The sequence below is a fragment of the Pipistrellus hanaki genome, assembly GCF_964339955.1.
Source record: "Pipistrellus hanaki genome assembly, chromosome: 2".
NCBI classification, from domain to species: domain Eukaryota; kingdom Metazoa; phylum Chordata; class Mammalia; order Chiroptera; family Vespertilionidae; genus Pipistrellus; species Pipistrellus hanaki.
This window is the reverse complement of record NC_140504.1, coordinates 50,944,161-50,970,945: the sequence shown is the minus strand read 5'-3', so window position 1 is coordinate 50,970,945 and position 26,785 is coordinate 50,944,161. Positions and strand designations below refer to the sequence as shown.

At 41.4% G+C, this 26,785-nt stretch overlaps 1 pseudogene across 1 annotated transcript in view; it reads right to left on the bottom strand.

Moving 5' to 3' along the window:
• Nucleotides 1–25,452, bottom strand: part of LOC311617368 (securin-like) — a 32,489-nt pseudogene extending 7,037 nt beyond the window's left edge. Inside the window, exon 1 of the transcript in view lies at nucleotides 22,667–25,452. The product of the transcript in view is annotated as a securin-like (transcript). The remainder of the gene's footprint in view (nucleotides 1–22,666) is intronic.
• Nucleotides 25,453–26,785: the final 1,333 nt, after the last annotated feature.

Sequence of the window (26,785 nt, the reverse complement as noted above, 5' to 3'; positions counted from 1 at the left end):
GGTGTTGATTCCAGGAGCCATGGTAATAGAGTTTGTTGGGGAAGACATGGGGGTCATGTTGTCTTCAGAAGTTACGATGGCTGGACGAACAAAGATTCCAAGTTTCAGAAGGCAGAACATTAACTGTACAATGACCATTTCCATCTATCTATCTATCTATCTATCTATCTACAGAGAGGACTGGTGCATGAAATTCATATACTTGGTGGCGTCCCTAGCCCATCCTGCCCCTTGTGACAGTCTGGGAGCTCTTAGTGGTGGGAGGCAACCCAGTAATCAGGAGAAGGTGATGCTGTCATCACACCTCTGCTGCTACCACTACCAGCAGCTCAAGCTTCGGCCGGCCCTGGTTACCTGAGCCTTGGGTGACCCTGGGAAGCTGGCGGGGTGAGAGGACTGGGGGACTCTCTGGAGGCAGGTACCCCGATGGGGCTGAGGGGACTGTGTGTCACCATCTTGTGACTGTGGGCACTGCCATCTTTGAGGGTGTGGCATTAAAATAGCATATTCCCAACTTATTGGCTATGGTGTCACCATCTTTGAGGATCTGACAGTCAATAGCATATTCCCTCCTTATTGGCTATCACCATCTTTGAGGACATGACAGTCAATTAGCATATTCCCTCCTTATTGGCTATGGGTATCACCATATTGGAGGTTGGGTGTAGCAGTCAATTAGCATATTCCCTCTCATTGCCTGTAGGTGCTGCCATCTTGGTGATGGTGTGAGGGTCAATTAGCATATTCCCTCTTTATTAGTTAGGATTAGTGAAGCCTAAGTGACTTTTTGACTGTTTGACAGTAACTGTATGCACACTTACCACCAGGGAGCAGATGTTCAACACACAGGCATGGAAACATGGAACAGACTGAATGAATTTCAAAGGGAAGAGAGAAGGGGGAGGGCAGGAAGAGATTGACCAAAGATCTTATATACATACTAGAGGCCCGGTGAACTGATTCATACACCAGTGCGGTCCCTCCGCCTGGCCTGTGGGAATTGGGCCGAATCTGTGCACCAGGCCTCCGACATCCCCGAGGGGTTCTGGATTGCGAGAGGGCACAGGCCAGGCCAAGGAACCCACTGGTACACAAATCTATGTACAGGGCTTCTAGTTAGTTAATACAACAGGTGACCCTTGAACAACACAGGTTTGCACTGCCTGAGTCCACTTTTACTCGGATTTTAAAAGTGAAACCTGTGTTGTTCACAAGTCAGCTGTAATTAGTACTCAATTAATTATTTTCTGAAAAATAAATGCAACAGGTTCTTTAATAACGTTGTTTGATTCAACATTTTTTTTCAATAATGTTGATGAGATGTAGGAACTTAACTCCTGTTTGCATCAATTAGTTTATGTAAAACTGGTTTCAATATATATCATTTTGCTTTAAGTTGCAGAACCTATTGACAAGGTGAGGACTTACTATTTAGTTGAGAACATTAGAAACGAAAATACATGACTCATTTAAACACACACACACACACACACACACACACACACACACACACACCTCACATTAAATTAAGTTAAATATTGAACAGACAAAACTGGGAAAATGTTATTAAAATATGACATAGAGTTCACGAATACAGAATTAATATCATTTATGTTGTTGAATTGTCAATCTGTCACCAGGTGGCGCTGATACAACCTGGAAATAGACTTCTTTGTCTTTTTACAGTTTAAGGCAATTGTCCCAATTTTTCATTACATGGCAAAGCTGTTGACAAGTATAAGGAAGATAAGGGAAAGGGTGTGTTTAAAGAATGATGAAATTAGAAAGTCTCATTAAATGTCTATTAAAACTCCAAAAAATGCAATCACATGAACTTTTTAAAGAGTAAGAAGAATAGAGATGATCTTTGCCCTAAGGCAGTGGTTCTCAATCTTTCTAATGCCACGACCCTTTAACAAAGTTCCTCATGTTGTGGTGACCCCAAACCATAAAATTATTTTCGTTGCTACTTCATAACTGTAATTTTGCTATTGTTATGAATCATAATGTAAATATCTGATATGCAGGATGTCTTAGGCAACCCCTGTGAAAGGGTCATTCAAGCCCCAAAGGGGTAACGACCCACAGGCTGAGAACTGCAGCCCTAAGGGCTATGGTGATCATCATATACATATTTTTTAAAACTCTTAGACACCTTTGGACGTAGCGGGTAGTAAATGTTTGTGATCCATTGATAAGTTTTCTAGGACCCTTAATTGTCTTTGGAACTCTGACATTGACAATCGGTTAAACACATGATTAAAAGAAAAAGCAATTTTTAGAGAGAAAGCAATTTCTAAACCCTCGAGTATGGAAAGCTGCTGAAAGTCTCCCTGATTCCCCCTGGGCCTGTGAATCTCTAGAGAGCAGAATCTGGCTCTGCACCCTGACGGGCCCAGCGTAGGCCTTCCTAGGTGGTGAGGAGAAAAGCAATTGCTCTTCCAGGGGCCAGAAAATGGTCCACCAGCCAGTCATGTTGACTGCTGCTCCTCCTGTTCCTACTGCTCTCATTTATCAAGGGCTTACCCTATGCCTGACAGGCCCTGGGACGGAGATACGAGAGACACATTTGATAGAAGGGTGCACCAATAGTCAGAGGCAGTAAGAAATTTACCGGCTAAACCCTTAATTCCCACATGTGAGGGGGCAAAAACTCTTGATGCCAGGAGCAGGGATTAAACCTGCTTCCTGGGACCCAGTGTTTTCCAAAGTGTGGTCCGCGTACCCCCAGGGGTACGGGAAGAGTTTGGTGGGGGTATGCGTTGCACAGGAGTTTGTTGGGAATATGCACTGCACCGTGCTTAGCTGCGCCTAATTCTACGTTCTCATGAGCATGAGGGGTACTCAGCGTTATGAAAATTATAGAAGGGGTACACATATTTCAAAAGTTTGGGAAACACTGCTGGGACTCAAATGACATCTGGGGGCCAAAGAAGGGCATTGGGCCCTTGGGTCCTACTAAGTCACTCTTCTCCGGCCTCGGGAATAGCTCTGGTTACTGAACCCCAAATCTTAGTCTGGGGGCCTCCTTACGACTGCTCTGTGCTCCTTCCTCACAGACTGAAATGCCTTGTGTCTGTGAGCCCCGTTGGAGGGAAAATTTCACCCCCAGAATAATCCATCTGTTGGGCACAGCTAAAGCCTGTTGGTTCAATCACAAAGACAACAAACACAATTAAAATAATTTTAAAATTTTAAATGTTTCTTACCAAAAAGGAGGATGAGAAGAGAGAGGTGAGTGAAGGCTTTCATTTTAGATCTTCTTGCTAGGTAGCCCAACGAGAAAATGGTATTCCCCCAGCTGCCTCCCGATTTAACTCTCTTTCAGGTACAAATTCCAGCCATTAACTGACGTCAAATCTGCCAAAAGCAATTACTTGTTAGAGTTTGGTCATATACCATAGGTCTCAGATGAACTTCTGAGATGAACCTGGCCCTATGAACTATTTTTCCATCTCATGGTCCAAAAATAGCTCAGGACAGTCCAAGCATCCTTAGGAGTTGGGGTGGTGGGGGCGGGGTTGGGGGTGGGGGGAGTGGCGGTTCCTCTCTTTATGTCCCAAATGTCCTCAAGCTACCACCTTTTAGGAGGTCACCATTTCTTAAAATACCCAGTGATACAGCCTGGGCTTTTACTCACCCCATTTGAATGGAGGAAATCCAATTTCTTCCCTTGGTAGTTTTGAGAATCCCCGAGGAGTACTTACATGTTTCCCCAGCCTGTTTTTTTTTTTTTTTTTTTTTTTTTTTTTTTTTTTAAATATATTTTATTGATTTTGTACAGAGAGGAAGGGAGAGAGATAGAGAGTTAGAAACATCGATGAGAGAGAGAGTCATCGACCAGCTGCCTCTTGCACACCCCCTACTGGGGATATGCCCACAACCAAGGTACATGCCCTTGACTGGAATCGAACCCGGGACCCGTCAGTCCCCAAGCCAACGCTCTATCCATTGAGCCAAACCGGTCCCGGCCCCAGCCTGTGTTTATTAGCCACTTCATCTCTTTTGTAAAATATTTATTCAAATCATTTGCCCATTTTTTTCTTTCTTTTTCTTTTTTTTAGAGAGGGGAGAGAGAGAGAGAGAGAGAGAGAGAGAGAGAGAGAGAGAGAGAGAGAGAGAGAGAGAGAGAGAGAGAGAGAGAGAGAGAGAGAAGCATTAATGTAAGAGTGACACATTGATTGGTAGCTTCCCACACACCCCCCACCTGGGGCTGGGATCAAACCTGCAACCAGGCATATGCCCTTGAATGGGAGGTGTTTGTCACCTTAGTTTTGAATTGTAAGAGTTCTTTATATGTGTGCTGTATAGATGGTCTCCCTTTGCCATTTTTACATGCATTTCAATCATTGGAAGCTTATACACGCACTTTATAAAAGGCTAACCAGGAACCTAGAAAAATCTAGAAATGGCCTGAGGTCACAGGATGAGCTGCAGGGTCTCCAAGGCAGGGTCCCCATTCCTGCCTCCTAAACCAGGAACAGCCCACGGCTCCTTCTTGTCTTGGGTCCTGGCAGTCAGGGAGCAGCGCCCACAGCGGGACTGCCAGCGACACCATATCACAGCCGGTCAACACGGACCCTGGCTGTCCATACCACTTCTCCACTGGGCAGACAACGCAGATGACCCGGCCCCGAGGGAGGCCTGCTAAACACCGGCCCTCCTGACTCACCCCAGGCCTCACCCGGGAAGCTCAGCCATGAAACAAATCAGGCAGTATCGATAGTGCGAACCAGCTGTCATCCCTTTCTGTGTCCCCTTCTAACAGACCACACCCGATGGCAACACCGAAGCATTGCAGAAAGGGGCGCACGGAGCTTCTCATTCCGGGAAAGGCTTCTTTGCTACTCATGGGTCCTTCCATGTAGAGGGGACTCAGTGAGGCCACGCTCCTGGCTCAGGGCGTTGCTTTTTTCACGGCCCTGAGAGAGGCGACGTGAGTTATTTCAGAAGAACACTTTGGGACTACTCACCTGTGACCCTGCCTTTTCCCTTCGGGGAGAGAACCTGGGTGCTCACAACTGCTGTGCCTGGGAGGGAAGGGGGTCAGCATTTGGAAGCCGGAGCCACGTTCTCCCAGGGGAGAGATATTTTGTCTCCGTCTGTCACATTCTTTGTTTTGTTTCTGACATGATTCAGACCCTGGGCGAGGAAAAGGGGTGACATTCATTAGCACAGCCCCTGCTGCATGCCAGAGCTGAGGCTGTAAGTCCAGAACACAGACTCCATTTTTCCATAGAAACAAGGTAGCGCACTCGAAGGCAATGGGGAGAAATGAACGTGGTTGGATCTGTTGGGAGGCAGTGGTGTGGTTGAGCTCTCTTCCTGGGTTTCTCTCTTCTCAAACACAAAGGGTGCAGAGGCTCAGGAGAAGTTCAAATGCCGCCCTGTGGGCTTCTAGTTAGTGGAGATGTATTCCATTTAAAAAGCACAGGGATTGCCCTAACTGGTTTGGCTCAGTAAATAGAGCATCAGCCTGCAGACTCAAGAGTCCCAGGTTCGATTCCAGCCAAGGGCATGTACCTTGGTTGTGGGCACAACCCCAGTACGAGGTGTGCAGGAGGTGGCTGATTGATATTTCTCTCTATTCCTCTCCCTTTCTCTCTGTAAAAATAAATAAATAAATAAATAAATAAATAAATAAATAAATAAATAAAATCAATAAAATATGTTTAAAAAAATTAAAAAGCTCAGGAATAGAATTTTGGAGTTTCGGCTTATAAAACTCTCCCATCATTTATCTAATCACTGCACTGACTTTAGTCAGCTCAAAACAAACAAACAAACAAACAAACGAAAAAAAAAAAAAAAAATCTCGTCACCATCTATCTTCTGGAATTCACATGCTCTTGGAGAAGTTATATGGATGGGGCTTTCCCCAGAAAGTAGTTTGACCTCTCACCTACTTCCTCCGCCACTCACCGGAAGGGAGGGTCCTGGGGAGGGTTGACTAAGGTCAGAAAGCTGTCCTCAGGCAGCTACAAATTATCATTCAGGTTCCCTCCCGGAGGAAGTGAGAGGTTCCAGGGGGTATAACTGCTCTCAGCGATGCTAGTGCTGGGCCTGGGTTTGTTGCTCTTTCGAGGAAAATTGCCAACCACAGATGGGAGCGGTTTGCCCCTGTTTGGGGTTTGCAATTGTTTCTGGTTTGCACCTGTCAGTTATTCCCAAAGTGAGAGAGGATGTGACACGGGAACTGTGTTCCCCAGACCAGCAGTGCCAGCGTGACTTGGAAACTCTTGGTAGATGCACATTTCAAATGTGCCCACTGAAGGGGCCGTCTGAGTTTTAACAAGACCCCGGGTGACTGTGATCTGCCAAGGATTTCAAGTGGTCCATGGACGCAGCATAGGCGACACGAATTCATTCCGTGGGGGTTGGGGGGTGGGAACCAATTGCCTTTCAAACTTATTGTAGCCGTTCTGATTACACCAGGAGGAAGTCTCATTCACTGCGGGTATATCTTTCCCTGGCTCTCACATGCGCCCACATTTTCCTTTTTGAGGAAGTGAGAGCAGGCCTTGCACGGAGCCTCTGGTAATCAAAGATCCACACCCAGAACCCAATACCACTTTACTTTTATTGTATTTATTTTATGGGGACTTCCTACTTATGGCAAAGAAAACTAGTGTTTTATATGAGGTGATGCTGTAAAGTTTATTTTAAAGTAAATTCACTTATCTTAAAGGAAAAGGATTATGGAAATAGAAGTAAAGACAATAGCGCAGTTCCCCCTCACCCACAGGGCACGTGGTCCAGGATCCCCAGGGGCCGCCTGAAACCTCCGGGAGTACCAAACCCTGCCCACCTGCAGCTCTGCCAGACCACAGCGGCAGGTCCTCAGGGGCAGACGCAGGCTCTCCAGCAATTTCTACATTGTTCAGGCCAAACCTGTTCCTGCATCTGTGTAACCATCCCTTCCCTGCACCAAATGGTTCACTGTCACTGCTCTAGGGATCCCGTGCTGACGTCCTCATCACAGTGCCATGCTTTCTGGTGCAACATGCTGGCGCCAGTCACACCATGTTTTCTGTCCATGTCTTCCCCTCCTGAGCACGTCCCGTGCATGGCGGCCGTAACCCTCACAGGTGGAGGTGAGGCAGCCAAACTAGCCTGAATTTTCCCCCTCCTTTTCACAACCTCATGGATAGAAGATTCTTTCTCACCGTACATCCTAGCAATCTCACATGTCACTTTTCTCCTCCTCAAGTTGAGAACTTTGACCTTTTCACTGAAAGGAAGCACTTTGCAGCCTGTGGTGGGCATAGGCGGTGGCCAAGCATCCCTCCTCTGGCCCCGGGGGTCATTATTAAGCAAACGGAGGGTGACTGGAACACGAGCGCTCGGATGCCGTGACAATCGCCCGCTCACATGGCCAGCTACTAGGTGACGAACAAGTGGGCTGCTGGTCCAGAGCAGATAAAAGGGCAATTCGTGTCCTGGGAGGCAAGGAGGGAGGGAGGGAGGGAGGGAGGGAGGGAGGGAGCAGGAGGCGGGAGATGTCCTCACTGCTCAGAACAGGGCGGGCCCCGCCCGGGTCGCTCAGGTGGACTGTGACCGGCCTCAGGTGCGTAAAACAGAGGAAAACGAAACCGTGAGCTAGGGGAATCTGAGGGCGACACAAAATGGGCTGAGGCCTGGAGAACACTGAGCGGGGACACATGGTTGAATGGCTGTTGAGGGAGAGGGCCTTTAAAAGTGTGGAGGCAGGGGAAGCAAACAGGTGAATGAAATAAAAAAGAAATACTCAATATCAACAACATGAAAAAATGCCACATCATACCAGTAAAAGAGAAAATGGGGTGGGCTGAGCTCTGAGTTATTTCCCGATTGGCTTTAATCAGATAAACACCTGTTCCTGGGAAAAACCCCCACCCCTGCCCCAAGCTGACTCAGTCTGGGGAGGGCACAGTGGCATTTAACTCAGTATTCACGGCTTGGACAACCATCCCCAAAAAACTTTACCAAATGTTCTGTTTGCTTGGTTGCTGCTCCTAGTCACCTATAAAATGCCCTTTCAAGAAGGAATCTTTGATTTGGCTTTCTCAGAAACTGTTTTCTTGATGGCAAATTTAAAAAAAAGAAACACCAAAACTTTGACATGTACTCAAAGCAATTCCCTGAGAGGTTGCTTAGCACTAGGAATAAATTAGATACCATGATTGTAAGAACTTCTGGCAAAGATGAAAAGAACGATGATGCCTGCTGTTGGCAATGGCGTGTGGGAAACAGACCGCCTGTACAGCCTTTGAGAAGGATCACGTACGGGTATGTATTACAGAACTTTAAAAATGGATGCAACCCTTGCCCCAGGAATTCTGTTATAGTAATTTATTTATCCTATGGAGATAGCCAGACATGTGCTCAAAGACACGTTTTACAAGAATGGATCACTATTATTTGGCATAGAAAAAAATTAAAAACTCTGCAAATGTCCAGCATGTGGGGCTTAGTCAGGACAAATTTGGTGAGTTCATGGGAGGAATATTACATAGTCATCATGACAAAGAAAATTTTCAACAATACCATATTTTTACTAACCGTGAATAAACTATTAAACAAAATATACATTGAGGTCCTTGGGTTCCAGCAGCCAGTGTTGAGTTTACATTCTTTCCTTCATTCATCAAATACACTAGAGTATTGACAAGCACTAGACACCAGTCCAGACTCTGGGGATATAGCAATGAACTGAAATTAGCATTTCTGCAATAACTCTGTGCAAAAGGCTAGGAAGGACAGGTTTGGGGTGAGAGCAGGTATAATGGGAAGATCTCACCTTGAAACTCTCCTGGCGAAGTACACTCAGTAAGCATAACACCCAGCAGAGGCCAGCACACAGTAGGGACACAATGAATAACCCTTGATTGGTTGACTTTCTCTAGTGGCAAATATACCAATCTCTGCTCCACCCTAGGCAGCAGTTGCCACCCAGGTCAGAACCAGAAATAATCCACCCCGTGGCCCTCCTGACCTCATGTGGGCCCGACTCCCCAGGGAGACCTCTCTCCCATTGGCCCTAGTTATTCTCCCAGAAGTCTCCTTAGTGTCTCTGCAAGTCACAGCATGGAGGGTGGAAGGTGGGCTGGGCAGTGGTGTCTGCGGAACTGTCTAGCAGCAATCTTGTCCTAGCTCTTGCTGAGTCAAGATGCCATGTGATAATCTGCCCTGGGAGTATTTGTAGTTCCTGGAAAAAATATTTTCCAGTGCCTTCTTAGAGGGTGGTGTAAATGCGTGGGTTTGTGAACCGAAAAGCTAATTACCAATAGGGCACAATCTCTGGAGTTAAATTTAGTAGCAATACCCAGACGGTCTTTCAGGGCTGGGTGCCCAGGGTGGTGTTCCCACATGGACCCAGCACAGAGGGGGAGGAGGGCAGTTTTGCCCAGTACTCCATCCCACAGAATTAAGAGTGAGTTGGTTGACACTTTATCATCCCTAGGATAGATATAAAAAATATAGATAATTGTAAATGTGGGTGAGGATGTGGAGAATTTGGAACCCTTATACATTCCTGGTGGAAATGTACTAAGGTAAAATGGTACAGCTGCTTTGGAAAACAGTCTGGCAGTTCCTCACAAAGCTAGACGTAGACTTACTATTTGACCCAGAAATTCCACTTCTAGATACTCCTAAGAGAAACAAAAGATGCCCCCACAAAAACTTGTACATGAACATTCATTATTTATAATATTTAATGTCCATAAACCAACGAATGGGTAAGCAAAATGGGCTATATCCATACAATGAAATATTATTCCGCCATAAAAAGGAATGAAGCACTGATACATGGTACAACATGGATGAATCTTGAAAACATTATGTTAAGTAAAACAAGCCAGTTTACAAAAGACTACCAATTGTATGATTCCATTTATATTAAACTAGAGGCCCAGTGCACAAAATTCATGCACTCAGGGTGGGGGTGGTCCCTTAGCCTGGCCTGTGCCCTCTTGTAATCTGGGAGCCCTTGGGGAACGTCTGACTGACAACTTGGGCCTGCTACCCATGGGGAGTGGGCCTAAGCCATCAGTTGGACATCTTTAACACTGCTGCTGAAGCAGGAGAGGCTTCCACCATCTCTGTTGCGCTTGCAAGCCGTGAGCTAGGCTTCTAGCTGAGCAGCACTCTTCCCGTGGGAGCGCACTGACTACCAAGGGGAAGCTCCTGCATTGAGTGGGATCTGGCTGAAACCGGCTCTTTGACATCCCCTTGAGGGTCCCAGATTGCAAGAGGGCACAAGCCAGGCCAATGGACCCCACTGGTCCATGATTGGAGGCAGGGAGGGATGTGGGAAGTTGGCCAAACTGGGAGGGATTGTGGGAGGGAGGGCTCCAGGGTGTGTCCGGCCCATCTTGCTCAGTCCAGATCAGCCGGACCCCAGCAGCAAGTTAACCTAAAGTCAAAGCATCCGCCTCTCGGTGGTCAGTGTATGTCATAGCGAGTGGTTGAGTGGCCTTAGCATATCATTAGCATATTACTCTTTGATTGGTTGAACAAATATCCAGACAACTGGACACTTAGCATATTGGGCTTTTATTATATAGAATGTCCAAAATTGGCAAATCTATAGATGCAGAAAGTGAATTGGTTGTTGCCTAGGGCTAATGGGAGGTGAGAGGATTGGGGGATGATAACTAAGAAGTACGGATTTCTTTCTGGGGTGATGGAAATCTTCTAAAATTGGTTGTGATTAAATTAAATTTAAATGAGTGGATTGTATGGTATGTGAATTACATTCCACTAAAGCTACTACCCCCCCAAAAAAATGAAAGAGCATTAAAAAAGTGAGCTGGGCCCAGCCAGTGTTGCTCAGTGGTTGAGTGTTGACCCATGAACCAGGAGGTCATGATTCTGATTCCTGGTCAGAGCACATGCTGGGTTGTGGGCTCGATCTCCAGTGGGGGTGTGCAAGAGGCAGCCGATTGATGTTTTTCTCACTATTGATGTGGGTTTTTTTTTTCTCTCTCCCCTTCTGTAAATCAATAAAAAAACATTTTTTTCCAAGTGAGCTGGATGGATTAGGTAGATACAACACCAGTGCAATTTCAGAGAGGACCATCTAAAAGGAAATTTGTATCACCAGAGATCTCCCTCTGCTTACACAGAACTTTTGCAATGACCATAACTCTGTAGAGTTGAGAAGAGCTATAGAGATGTAGTTATTAATAACAACTTATACCTGAAAAATCACCTACTATGTGTCACCATTCCCCATGCTTTAAATTTATTAACTCAAAGGCATGAACCGAAAGCACAGGTAGCACAGTGACTTAGAAAAGTCAGCAAACTTTTCCTTTGAAGAGTCTGATAATAAATATATTAGGCTCTGTGGGCTAAGAGGTGAAATTAAGGATATTAAGCAGACATTTATAAAACAAGAGAAAAAACGCATTTCCAAAAAATATTAAAATATAATAGTAATTGAGTACAAATTTTGGAAATACTGTTCTATTAATAGAAGAATAGACTTATTCCTGGATGGGGAAAATATATTGCTTAATTGAGGTTCAGAGTTAAGTTTCCTATTATCAAAATTGATCACAAATATTCCACTGTTAATGCTGGTTTATAATAAAATTTTATGTATTTCATCTTTGAAAATGCCTTTCACACAGATATGTATTGCCAAATGGTGATACAAATTTATGAGGATATAATTTTAAGTATATTTATTGCTTGGAAGGCAGTTATAGAATTCTATGGGATTCTTTTATTGGTAGTGCCCTTTAGCATGCTATTGTAGTGCAAATTAATCACTTCTAATTGAAAGTTAGGTAGATGCTTCTTAATTGCTTCATAAAATGGACTTTGAAATATAAAATTTGTTTTTGCACTTGCATTAAAGTCCAAAAAGTACTGCTAAAACCATAGTTTAAGTTCAGATTATATATCTGCTGCATATTTATGTGGGAAAGATCTTTTCATTTTAACCTTCTGACCAAACAGGAAGTATAGAAAGCAGCTTGTATTGCTTATGACTTACACAACATCAATTGATAAAATGACTTCACAGTATAAAATTTGCATGTAAACCATTTTTGCTTGATAAGAGTGATTCTTCTCACTAATATTTTAACTCAGCCCTGTACTTTAAAATTTGCAATAAAACTTTACTACTGCTAAGCCATCAAACTGCTTTATGGTAGGGTAAATCAGGATATTAGATTCTACATGTGACAAAAACCACAGAACAGTGTTGGTCAAGTTCACTGACAGTGAATAAAGTTCACCATTGACACTACTGGTTACATAACACATGATATATTCAAAACTTTTCAGCAAAATACTTACTCATAAGTAATACAAGGAATAGCCATCCATAAGCTTTAAATGCCTAGCATTTTCACAAGCTTTGTAAATGAATTACACTATAGTTTTTTCTGCTCCACATGTATTTCTACCACCTCCAGTTGTAACACATCTTAGCAGATTCTACTTCAGTTTATACTGAAATAATGTTTTCTCAACACCTTTGAAAATCACTTTTTAAAAAACAACTTTATTGAGGTTTAATTCACCTATCACACAACACACTCATTTAAAGTGTGTGATTTCGAAGAGCAACGAAGATGGCGGCGTAGGTAAACACTCCTCAACAGCTGCCGTGCACAACAAGTTAACCTGTTAACTGGGGAGTTCCCTTTTTAATTACGCAACGTACAACGGGAGCATACTCTTTCACTAGGACGTGTCAGTACGTCACGCACAGTGGATGTAATTTTATATTATTTTTTTTATTTATACTTAATTAAAATAAATGAAATATATATTTTTTCCTATATCGCTTTTCATTTGTTCTGGAAAATGCCTTTTAACTAAGCGTGATGGGATGTAGAGCTGCCTGTTGATGTCTTTGGGTGGGTTTTCACTATGTTGTTATCTACCAATTTCTCTACATACTATATCAAAAAGTGTAATCAGCCAAAACTGGTTTGGCTCAATGGATAGAGCGTTGGCTTGGGGACTGAAGGGACCCGGGTTCGATTCCGGTCAAGGGCATGTACCTTAGTTGCGGGCATATCCCTAGTAGGGGGTGTGCAAGAGGCAGCTGATTGATGACTCTCTCTCATCGATGTTTCTAGCTGTATATCTCTCTCCCTTCCTCTCTGTACAAAATTAATAAAATATATTATTATAAAAAAAAAAGAAAATGGATCAATCACTTTCTTAAAAAAAAAAAAAGTGTAATTGATCCAAATGACCTTTATCTTTTTTGTATATAATATATGCATTGAAGCAGCACATATCAATTAATCATAGAAAAAATTTTTATAAAATTTTTTTATCCTATTATGGGCAGCTGTGTAGGCCACCATAACTCATCTCCCAAATCTACGCCGCCCATTTTCTTGTTATAATCCAGGATAACATTCGGTTTTTCTTGCCTTCTTCCTCTCTTTTCAATCATTGTCTTTTCGTCATTATGAATAGAACTGAGCATCAATACGTCTTTTTTATCCTTCCATTTTAAAACCATAAGATTGTCTTTGATTCTTACTATATGTTCATTTTTTCTGTAATTTTTTTGTTTTTATTTCACTGGGGATTCCGACTCTGTTTATCTTCATTGTTCCCACAATGTCTGTATTGTTTTGACACAAGAGTTCAGCCAAATGAATTGACATATAGAAATTATCTAAGTAAATCCTATACCCTTTATTCAGTAAGTCATGTGTTAACTCCAAAACAATTCTTGTTGATTGTTTTTCTTGTGGGTAGTTCGAACCATAATTTGTGTCCTTTGCCTGTGTATAAAATTATATTTTATACGTATCCAGATTGGCTTTCACTCAAAATAAACAACTTCATTCCAAATCTAGCTCTTTTTGTAGATATATATTGTTTCCAAGACAAATTCCCTTTCCATAAAAAAAGAGATTCATCTATGCATATTTCTCGTTCACATACATAAAAACTTTTAAACTTTTCTGACAAATTATTGATGATTGGATCAATTTTATATGTTTTTCTATTATATAAAGGTTGGAGATATAAAAAATATAAGTAAATAATATATAATACGAAAATAGGTAGGTAAGTATAAGTACGTACCTGTCACTGCTCACCCAGAACACGTCCACCACTAGCGAAATTATACTGATTCCCTCCGTGTCTTAAATTCATATCAAGACATGAATGGATGACTAATACCTTTGTTGTTCGGAAATATACGTCCCGCCCATTTCAGGGCGCAACATATATTTCAAGGACGTATTCATATGTCCTACCTGTACCCGATATTGTTTACGTTTGACGTATTTATACGTCCCACTCAGTTAACAGGTTAAGAACAAACTATAAAACAAATGTCTATCTCCCAAACGAAAGCTGGCTGAGAGGAAGCCCTACATCTAGACTGAAAAAATGGAGAATCCAGGGCACAAGCGCTGAAAAACTGAGGTAGGGGGGCGAGGACGCCATAAGGGCTGGCGGTGGATCCAGGCTGGTGAAGGGCAGTGCTTTCTTCAACCCAAAGAGAGACAAGCGCCCCATCTCTCTGAAATCCAGTTTCTGAGGAGAGGCTAGACTGTCTGCCATCAGGTCAGAAAGTGAGACTGGCTTGCTTGCAGAGCTGAGGTTGTTTGCTGTGCTGTGGTGCCAGACGCAGGGAGACGAGGGGATGTCATCCGAGAGGCAGCGGAGGGCAGCCATTGCTGTTGGCCACACCCCAGACTAGTAACTCCCTGAGACTCCGCCCTGAGACTCCGCTCCTTACAACACGTTCAAGCTCCAAGCAGCGGACTTTGCATATGAACCGCCCTCTCTGTTGCAGTTTAGCAAAATTGCAACCTGGGGCAAACAGATCCAAGGAGGACAGGACTGTGGTTCACGCTGTAGCTTCTGTGACAGTACTGGCCTCAGACAGTAGCTGATCTGCACCTCATTGAGACCCAGAAACCAGAGTTCTAGTGATCAGTTTCAATCCCTCACACCCATAAGTGACACATTCAGGAGACGGTCTCAGTGAGCACCAAAGCCCCACTGAAACAAGGCGTGTCTCCAGCGCAGCAGTTCTTCCTTTATAGACAGAGCGGGTCCTCACAGACAATTGGCCTGGAGATCAATTCCTCCCAGTGTACCCACAGCAATCAAGGCTTAATTACACCAAGACTTTGCACTAAGCCCACAATGGGATATAGCAAAAGCGACCAAGTCAGATGATTGGGGAAGCTGAGCTACTGACCCCTATAGGTCACCAACCACCCAAAGCCACTCCATCAACACAGGGAGGCAGCCAAAATGAGGAGACATAGAAGCATGACACGAATGGGAGAGATGGAGAAGAGTAAACTACTGAATAACATACAATTCAGAATCACATTTATAAGATTACTCAAGAATCTTCTAAAAACCTTTGAGAAACTTAATGAGACCTCCATGAAGCTTTGTGAGACCTTCAAGAACCTTAATGAGAATACCAAAAAATGGAAAAAGACCAGCCAGAAATTAAGCAACAAAGTCTGAAATAAAGAATAAACAGAAACTAAACTATAGATCAACATGCCCCAGAATGAAACCAAAGATCTGGAATATAACAAAGCAAAAATCACCCAACCAGAGAGGCAAAAAGAAAGAAGAATCCAAAAGTGTGAGGATAGTGTAAGGAGCCTTTGGGACAACTTAAAGCGTACCAACATCTGGATTTTTGGGGTGCCAGAAGAAGAGAGCGAGCAGAATATTGAAAGCTTAATGGAAGAAATAATGACATAAAACTTTCCCTACCTGGTAAAAGAAATAGACTTACAAGTTCAGGAAGCATACAGAACCCCAAACAAGAGAAATCCAAAGAGGAACACACCAAGACACATCATAATTAAAATCCCAAAAGCAAAAGACAAAGAGAAAATCTTACAAGCAGCAAGAGAAAAACAACTACCCTGTTTCCCCGAAAATAAGACAGTCTTATATTAATTTTTGCTCCCAAAGATGTGGTAGGTCTTATTTTCAAGGGATGTCTTATTTTTCCATGAAGAAGAATACGGTACACATTTATTGTTAACTGAAAATAAAGGAAATTTATTACCTGTATACAGTACACTAGTATGGTAGTTGTCAACACAAACCAGACAAACTGTGAATCCTACAGTATCAAGAATTTGCTCATTTATTCAATGACAATCATGTCATCATCTTCTGGAACATCATCATAACAATCCAATTCCTGAATTTTCTGGTGAATTTCTTGACTCCATTTCTTTCAGAATCAGTGGACCAAATCTCTCATGTTTAGCCTGGGGGAGGGGGGACTTATTTTCATGGGGATGCCTTATATTTCACTCAGAAGGAAACCTGTAAGTAGGTCTTATTTTCGGAGGATGTCTTATTTTCAGGGAAACAAGGTAATTACCATACGACTGTCAGCTGATTTCTCAACAGAAACTATGCAGGCCAGAAGGGAGTGGCAAGAAATATTCAAAATGATGAACAACAAGAACCTACAACCAAGATTACTCTACTCAGCAAAGCTATCATTCAGAATTGAAGGTCAGATAAAGAGCTTCACAGACAAGAAAAAGTTAAAGGAGTTCATCAGCACCAAACCAGGATTACATGAAATGTTGAAGGGTATTCTTTAAGAAGAGGAAGAAGAAGAAAAAGGCAAAGGTAAAAAATTATGAACAACAAAAAGGGATCAAATACATACCTACCAACAAGTGAATCTAAAAATCAAGAGAATTAAAAAAAAAATCTGAAGAACAAAATGGATTGGTGAATATAATAGAATCAGGGACATAGAAAGGGATTGGACCAACAATTCACAGGGGAAAAGGGTCTGAGGGGTGCGGGAAGAGATTGGACAAAAATATTACACCTATGGATGAAGAAGAGAGCGAGCAGAATATTGAAAGCTTAATGGAAGGGGTAAGGGCGTGGGGTGGGGTTGGAAATCAGGTGGAGGGGAGCAAGGGGTGAGGGAGAGAAACACCTGTAATAATCTGAACAATAAAGATTTATTTTAAAAAATAATAAAAAATAAAATAAAAATAAAGTGTGTGATTTCATTTAAAAACATTTTTATAATTGTTTCACAGAGGCTATTCATAGAGGCCAATTCTTCAGTCGCTTCAAATTTGTCACTGACTCGTTGAATGAACAGCTGAATAGTATTGGTAACATCTGTCAACTCATCAAGAACTAAGGAAAACCACTCAAAGTTATTTGCCCTGTTTATTAATTAACTATTAGATACTATCCTCAATATTCTCAACTCTCTGATAGTATAAGGAGGATAGTGTAAGGAAGTGCCAGAAGAAATTGCAACTGTTCTTGCTACAGCAGTCTTTTTTTTTTTTTCCTGTTGAAGAACATCTTTATTAAAACAAACTATTCCTACATACAAACTATAAAGCACTAAGAAACGTAAATCTCTAGGTTTGGGGCGAAACCACCTGCAGGGACCTCCTCGTATCTCCATCCTTCATCACACCTGCGGAGACCCTCTCTCTCCTTAAGTGCCTCTTGTGTTGTACCTGGTAGTGTTGTATTTTGTACCTCAAAATCAACGCAGGAGAAGGAATACCACATAACCAGACATCCTGAAAAGAGAGGCCATGGGGAGACAAAAACATAGTCCGCACGTGAAAGAAAAGCAGGCATCACCAGAAAAGGAAGTAAACGAGCCAGAGGTAAGCAGCCTGCCAGAGCAAGAATTCAGAGTAATGATCATAGCATGGCTAAAAAGAATGGAAGAGAAATTTGACAAAAGCCAAGAAGAAATGAGAAAGAACCATGAGGAAATGAAGAAGAGCCATGAGGAACTGAAGAAGAACCAAGAAGAAATGAAAAGTGACATCGCTACCATGAAGAACTCAATAGAAAGCATCAAGAGTAGACTAGATGAAGCAGAGGACCGCATCAGTGAGCTAGAAGATAAGATGGAAAAAAATACCCAAGTAGAGCAACTTCTAGAAAAAAAGATTAAAAAGCAGGAGGAGAGCCTACGGGAGCTTTGGGACAAAACAAAACAAAATAATATTCGAATAATAGGGGTTCCAGAAGGAAAGGAAACTGAGGTAGACATGGAAAAAGCATTTCAAGAAATAATGACAGAAAACTTTCCTGAAATAGAAAAGAAAAAACCCACACAAATCCAAGATGCCCACAGAGTCCCAAGCAAAATGAATCCCAGAAGACAGACTCCAAGGCACATTATAATTAAATTGGCAAACAACAACGACAAAGTAAGAATCTTAAAAGCAGCCAGAGAGAGACAGAAAGTTACATACAAAGGAACCCCCATCAGACTAGCAACTGATTTCTCAACAGAAACTTATCAGGCCAGAAGGGAATGGGATGAAATATACAAAGTCATGCAAAGGAAGGGTCTGAATCCAAGAATACTGTACCCAGCAAGGCTATCAATCAAAATTGAAGGGGAAATCAGGAGCTTCACAGACAAAAAAAGACTGAAGGAATTTATCTCCACCAAACCAGCAATGCAAGAAATGCTAAAGGGTCTACTGTAAAAATAAAGAAATAAGAAGTGAAGAAGGAACACGGGTATAGAATAAAAATGGCGTCAAATGAGTACCTATCAATAATAACCTTAAATGTAAATGGATTAAATGCTCCAATCAAAAGACATAGGGTAACAGATTGGATAAGAAAACAAGACCCATACATCTGTTGTCTAAAAGAAACCCACCTCAGAAAAAGAGATGCACACAGACTGAGGGTGAAGGGATGGAAAAAAGTTTTCCAGGCAAATGGAAATGAAAAAAAAGCTGGGGTAGCAATACTTATATCTGACAAATTAGATCTCAGAGTGAAGGACATAACAAGAGATAATGAAGGCCACTTCATAATACTAAAGGGAACAATCCAACAAGAATAAATAACCCTGGTAAATATATATGCACCCAATACAGGAGCAACCAAATACATTAAAAAACTCCTGGAGGACATTAAGGGAGAGATTAATAGCAATACAATCATAGTAGGAGATTTTAATACCCCACTCTCACCCTTGGACAAATCATCTAAACAAAAAATCAGCAAAGAAATATCAATCCTAAATGACTCACTAGACCAGATGGAATTAATTGACATCTTCAGGACACTCCACCCCAAAGCCACAGAATATACATTCTTCTCAAGTGCACATGGGACATTCTCAAAGATAGACCACATTTTGGGACATAGGCAAAGTCTCTTCAAATTCAAGAAGATAGAAATCATATCAAGTATCTTCTCAGACCATAATGGCATAAAACTGGAAATTAACTATAATAAAAATAATCCAAAGAAATCAAACACATGGAGACTAAACAGCTTGCTATTAAACAAGGACTGGGTTACCAGAGAAATCAAGGAAGAAATTAAAAACATCCTGGAAACAAATGACAATGAAAGCACAACAATCCAAAATCTTTGGGACACAGCAAAAGCAGTTTTGAGAGGGAAGTTCATATCCTTACAAGCCTATTGCAAAAAACTAGAAAAAATAGTAACAGATGATCTAACTCTACAACTCAAAGAGTTAGAAAAGGAGCAACAAGAAAAACCCAGTGTAAGCAGAAGGAAGGAAATAACAAAAATCAGAGCAGCGATAAACAACATAGAGACTAAAAAAACAATACATAAGATCAACAAAACCAAGAGCTGGTTCTTTGAAAGAATAAACAAGATAGATGGACCTCTAGCCAGGCTAACCAAGAAACAAAGAGAGAGGACCCAAATAAACAAAATCAGAAATGAAAGAGGTGAAATAACAACAGACCCCACCGAAATACAACGGATTGTTACAAAATACTACGAACAACTCTATTCCAACAAACTGAACAACCTGGAGGAAATGGACATATTCCTAGAAAAATACAAACTTCCAAAACTCAATCAGGAAGAATCCAAAAATCTCAATAGACCAGTGACTTGGGAAGAAATTGAAACAGTCATCAAAAAGCTTCCAGCAAACAAAAGCCCAGGGCCAGATGGCTTCACAGGAGAGTTTTACCAAACATTCAAGGAAGAACTAAAACCTATCCTCCTCAGACTATTCCAAAAAATTCAAGAGGAAGGAACACTTCCAAACTCCTTCAATGAAGCCAGCATCACCCTAATACCAAAACCCGATAAAGACAACTCAATGAAAGAGAATTACAGGCCAATATCCCTCATGAACATAGATGCCAAAATCCTCAACAAAATTCTAGCAAATCGGCTCCAGCAGAGCATCACAAAGATCATACACCATGACCAAGTAGGATTTATTCCAGGAATGCAAGGTTGGTACAATATCCGCAAATCAATAAACGTGATACATCACATAAACAAGTTGAAAGATAAAAATCATATAGTCATATCAATTGATGCAGAAAAAGCATTTGATAAAATCCAACACCCTTTCCTGATAAAAACTCTTAACAAGGTGGGAGTACAAGGATCATACCTCAACGTAATAAAAGCTATATATGATAAACCCACAGCCAACATCATACTCAATGGGCAAAAACTAAAACCATTCCCTCTAAGAACAGGAACAAGACAGGGATGCCCACTATCGCCACTCCTCTTTGACATAGTACTGGAAGTACTAGCCATTGCAATTAGACAAGAGGAGGAAATAAAAAGCATCCAAATTGGAAAAGAAGAAGTAAAGTTATCCTTATTTGCAGATGACATGATATTGTATATAAAAAACCCAAAAGACTCCATTAAAAAACTAATTGGCTTAATAAATGAATTTGGCAATGTAGCAGGATACAAAATTAACACCAAGAAATCTATGGCATTTCTATACACCAACAGTGAGTTTATAGAAACAGAGACTAAAAAAGCAATTCCATTTACGATCGCACCAAAAAAATTAAGATACCTAGGAATAAACTTAACTAAGGAAGTAAAGGACCTATACGCAGAAAACTACACGACACTGAAAAAAGAAATAGAGGAAGATGTAAACAGATGGAAGAACATACCATGTTCATGGATTGGTAGAATCAACATCATCAAAATGTCCATACTTCCTAAAGCAATCTATAAGTTCAATGCACTCCCCATTAAAATATCAACGGCATATTTCACTGACCTAGAAAGAACTCTCCAAAAGTTCATTTGGAACAATAAAAGACCCCGAATAGCCACAGCAATCCTGAGAAAGAAGAGTAAAGTAGGAGGTATCTCAATACCAGACTTCAAACTGTATTACAAAGCCACTGTTCTCAAAACAGCCTGGTACTGGCACAAAAACAGACATATAGATCAATGGAATCGAATCGAGAACCCAGATATCAACCCAAATCACTATGCTCAATTAATATTTGACAAAGGAGGCACTAATATACAATGGAGTCAAGACAGTCTCTTCAATAAATGGTGTTGGGAAAATTGGACAGATACATGCAAAAGAATGAAACTAGATCACCAACTTACACCATACACAAAAATAAACTCAAAATGGATACAGGACTTAAACATCAGACGGGAAACCATAAAAATACTTGAAGCATCCACAGGCAACAAAATCTCAGACGTATGCCAAAAAAACTTCTTCACTGATACTACCCCTAGTGCAATGGAAGCTAAAGAGAAAATAAACAAATGGGACTACATCAAAATAAAAAGCTTTTTTACAGCAAAAGAAACCATCAACAAAACAACAAGAAAGCCCACTGTGTGGGAGAACATATTTGCAAATGTTACCACTGATAAAGGTTTAATCTCCAACATCTACAAACAGCTTATACAACTAAATAAAAGGAAGATGAATGATCCAATTAAAAAATGGGCAATGGACCTAAATAGAATATTTTCAAAAGAAGACAGAAGGAAGGCCAAAAAGCACATGAAAACATGCTCAAAGTCACTAATTATCCGAGAGATGCAAATCAAAACAACAATGCGGTACCATCTCACACCTGTCAGAATGGCCAACATCAACAAATCAACAAACGACAAGTGTTGGCGAGGTTGTAGAGAAAAAGGAACCCTCGTGCACTGTTGGTGCGAATGTAGACTGGTGCAACCACTGTGGAGAACAGTGTGGAGTTTCCTCAAAAAACTGAAAATGGAACTCCCATTTGACCCAGTAATCCCACTTCTAGGAATATATCCCAAGAAACTAGAAACACCAATCAGAAAGGATATATGCACCCCTATGTTCATAGCAGCACAATCTATAATAGCCAGAATTTGGAAACAGCCTAAGTGTCCGTCAGCAGATGATTGGATCCAAAAACTATGGTACATCTACACAATGGAATACTATGCTGCCACAAAAAAAAAAAACAGAAGGACTTATCATTTGCAGCATCCTGGATGGAATTGGAGAACATCATGCTGAGTGAAATAAGCCAATCAATGAAAGAGAAACACCACATGACCTCACTCATTTGTGGATAATAAAGAACATTATAAACTGATGAAGCATAAGATAGATATAGAGACAGTATATCAACAAGTAGACTGTCAAGTTACAGCAGGGACAGGAGGAAGATCTGGGGGAGATAATAGATCAACCGAAAGACTTGTATACATGCATATAAGTGCAACCAATGGACACAAAACTCTGGGGAGGGAGGGGATGTGTGGGAGGGAGGGAGGGGGTCAAAAAAAATCAATAAAATATATTAAAAAAAATAAATAAATTATACTCTAAAAAAAATAAAATAAAATAAAATAAAATAATGCTCAGATAAAAAAAAAAAAAAAAAGAAAAAGAAACGTAAATCTCTAAAGTCATACCAAACAGGTGGCAGTTCAACATCCACGGGAGACTGGAACAGATCGGACTCCCATGGCAGAGAAGGCGCCTTCAGAGGTGAAGGGGGACCAGGTGTAACAGCTTTTCAAGTTTTCTCTCCTCATCAAGGATCATGAGAGGCACTCCACTCAAGGGGAGCTGTGTGATCGAGTTCTTCAGGCAGGTTGAAGCTCTCAAAATCAAGAGGATTGAAGGGAAATAATTTTTCTATTTCTGGATAGGCAGGAACAGAGCCTTTTGCTGTAAGAGTCTTCCTGGTCATCATTTTAGCAGAGAAGGTTGTCTGTTTCTCTTTGAAGGTGCATCACTCTTTACTGACTTTTCTGTAGCTCTGTGGACAGTTCCCAAAGCCTTTCTGGGAGCCTTACTCAAGGCTGGAGGAGCATCAACATGTGTTGAAACCTGAGATCTCCCATCTATCCTTTGAAGGGCAAGGCCAGGAGGGACCCCAGCTTCAGCTGCTCTTAGGAGTCGCTCGCGCCTAGTTCTTCATTTTCCTTATCCACAAAGATCAGTAGCCATTCTGAATTAAGTTGGGATCCACAGCCCACATTTCCCATGATTCAGCCTCGCTGCCACAGTCTTAAACGAGTTTCTTTCCTCTGGACACATTGCGTGGGATGCTTCGCTCAAACACAACTTAATTAACTCATTCCGAATGGCTTTCCTTGCTTGCCTAACAAACGAGCCACTTGGAAACTTGCTCTGATTGCAGCCTAATTTTTGTTATTTAATTTTAGGGAGAAATTCTGCTGTGATGAGACATTCCATTTAAAATTTTTTTTTTTTTCTGATGGCTGCTTTCCTTTGAGTTGGAAATATTGTGATATGTCTTTAGTCTGGAAATATTAACAGAATCTATTATTTCAGCCCACCTATAGTGTCATGGTCTAATGAGTAATGCTTTGCCATCTAATTGGATAACAAAATAATCCATATTTCAAAATAATCCATACTGTGACTTAAAAATGACACGGGAAGTCCACTTTGCTTTGCTTTTCCTGTTTTGACATGTTTAAAAAAAGTAAACAAAATGTCACAGCATGACTATTACATGGCATTTGAAACACTGTTAAGTTATAACTGCATCTCCGTGACACATAATGTGTGGAGCAGCCCTCATGTATAATATCCGATTGCTCTACTCTGCTATTATAGCACAACTAGAGTCTTGTTGCATGAATTCATGCATGGGTGGGGTTCCTGTCTCTCCCAGTCCCAATGGGGGCCCATTAGGGCTGGCTGGCTGGGGAGAGGGACTGCAGGAGGTTGGCCAGCCATAGGAGGTTGGCTGGCCATGGACGATTGGCTGTGGGAATGCACTGACCACCAGGGGGCAGCTTCTATGTTGAGCATCTGCTCCCTGGTGGTCAGTGCACATCATAGCAACCGGTAGACTGTTAGTTCAGTTGACTGGTCATAACAGTCGCTTGGGCTTTTATATATACTGAGTAGCCAGATTATTATGATCTCTGAATGCATAATAATCTGGCCACTCAGTATCTCTCTCTCTCTCTCTCTCTCTCTCTCTCTCTCTCTCTATATATATATATATATATATATATATATATATGCATCTCTCTCTCTCTCCTGGTCGAGCGGACAATTTGAATATTAGCCTTTTATTATATAGGATATACACTGAGTGGCCAGATTATTATGCATTCAAAGATCATAATAATCTGGCCACTCAGTGTATATACCATGTTTCCCCGAAAATAAGACATCCTCCGAAAATAAGACCTACTTACAGGTTTCCGTCTGAGTGAAATATAAGGCATCCCCCTGAAAATAAGGCCCCCCCTAGGCTAAACATGAGAGATTTGGTCCACTGATTCTGAAAGAAATGGAGTCACAAGAAATTCACCAGGAAATTCAGGAATTGGATTGTTATGATGATGTTCCAGAAGATGATGACATGATTGTCATTGAATAAATGAGTAAATTCTTGATACTGTAGGATTCACAGTTTGTCTGGTTTGTGTTGACAACTACCATACTAGTGTACCGTATACAGGTAATAAATTTCCTTTATTTTCATTTAACAATAAATGTGTACCGTATTCTTCTTCATGGAAAAATAAGACATCCCCTGAAAATAAGACCTACCGCATCTTTGGGAGCAAAAATTAAATTTTTTCTCCTGTCTTATTTTTGGGGAAACAGGGTAGATATGCAGGCAAATGCATGTAGGTGCATTCCAATAAGACTTCATTTGAGGACACTGAAATTTGAGTTCCACATAATTTTCACATCAAGCAAAATATGATTCTTATTTTGATATTTTTCAGTGATTTAAAAATGTGAAAATAACTCTTAGCTTATGGGTTCTACCAAAACAGACAGCTGGCTGACTTTGGTCCATGGGATGGGGTGTGCCAACACCAGCTCCAGTGTGCAGTCAGCCCAGTGGGGACAGGTCCTCACCAAGGTCAAAGCTCATCCCTGTCCGTAGCATCCTGAAGACTGACAGTCTTAAACAAGTTTCTTTCCTTCAATCCAACACAATTTAATGAACTCATCTCTAAATGGCTTTCTTTGGTTGGCAAACAATGAGCCACTTGGAAACTTGCTCTGATTGCAGTCTCATTTTCATTATTTAATTTTAGGAAGAAATTCTGCTGTTGGGTGTTCACTTTTAACCTCCTAGATTGAAGGACCACAAGACTTGACCCCCATGAAGATGTCACAAACCACATCTTCCGGAGCTCTTTCCCAGGGCTGTGTTGAATATCACTACCCATTCATTGTCTCCTTTTACTCCATTTAAGAGCAGTCAGTTCTACGGGCAAATTTTTATAGACTAAAACTGGGTCTTAGAGGTGTTCAGTAAAGGGGCTGTGTGGCAGCCCTGGAACTGAATTCCAGGTTTCAAAGGCCATGCTCTACTCACCATCCCACACTGCTTCTATTTCATAGACACTCGTCTATGCCTGCCCCACATCCTTTCCATGTCCTCCAACAGGCCTGCTTCCAGAATCACCATGACTTCTGTCTCCATTGTGGAGCCCGTCAGTAAACACAGCTGGGTGTGCTGGCCTTTCCCTCTCCCATACATAACTGGAAATATTAATAAACTGGATGCCTAGACTTTGGACTTTTATCCCAACCCTTCCAATGAACCAGAATTCAACTTTGGGAAAATTCCCCTTCTCTGATCGTCAGTTTCCTTATCTGTATAATCAGAGTGGAGGTTGCATAATGCCATCATTTCCTGAGCTTCTTTCTAGTTTTAACTTTCTATGAGTCAATTGACTCCTTACCATGTTTTATTACCCACATATCACCATGTTCTTTTATTAGTAAGAATTATATTGATAGGCTCAAAGAGGCATGGACTCTGAACCTTGCTTTAAGGTACATGACAAGAATCCATTAATAGACTTAACATCTAAATGGTTCATACACAAGAACATTTAAGAATAATTAACTGCCCCAGCTCAATGGTTGAGCATCAACCCATGAACCAGGAGTTTCAGTTGGATTCCTGGTCAGGGCATATTCCCAGGTTGTGGACTCCATCTCCAGTAGGGGATATGCAGAAGGCAATTGATTGATGATTCGCTCTCATCATTTATGTGTCATCCATCTTTCTCTCCCTTTCACTTCTCTCTGAAATCAATAAAAACATTAAAAAAAAAAAAAGAAGAAGAAAAGAAAAAGAAAAAATAATTAACTGAATAAACAGACCAACTTGATCTTCAGCCAATGCACAAACTAAAGCAGTTAGAGAAAGGGGCATTATGGAGTGAGAAACAGCTGGAATAACAGCCAATTCTACAAATATTTATTAGGCATCTATCATGTGAGTGCTAGCCAAAGGGAGTGGAGGTGAATACAAAACAAATAGATTTAAAAAACATGTAAAACTGAGGTCCCTGTCCCTGAAAGTTCACAGTAGTGGGTGATAACCAAAGAGCTAATAGAAACTTCAGAATTACAGAAATGTAGGAATCAATAGGGGCGGGGGGTTGACTTACCTGCCTTTGTAGAGAGGTAGATTGAGAGAGCTTGCTTTATTGTAATGCCCATCCATCATTGGATGGAGAGCCTCAGGGGACAAAAGATCAGGCCTCAAAG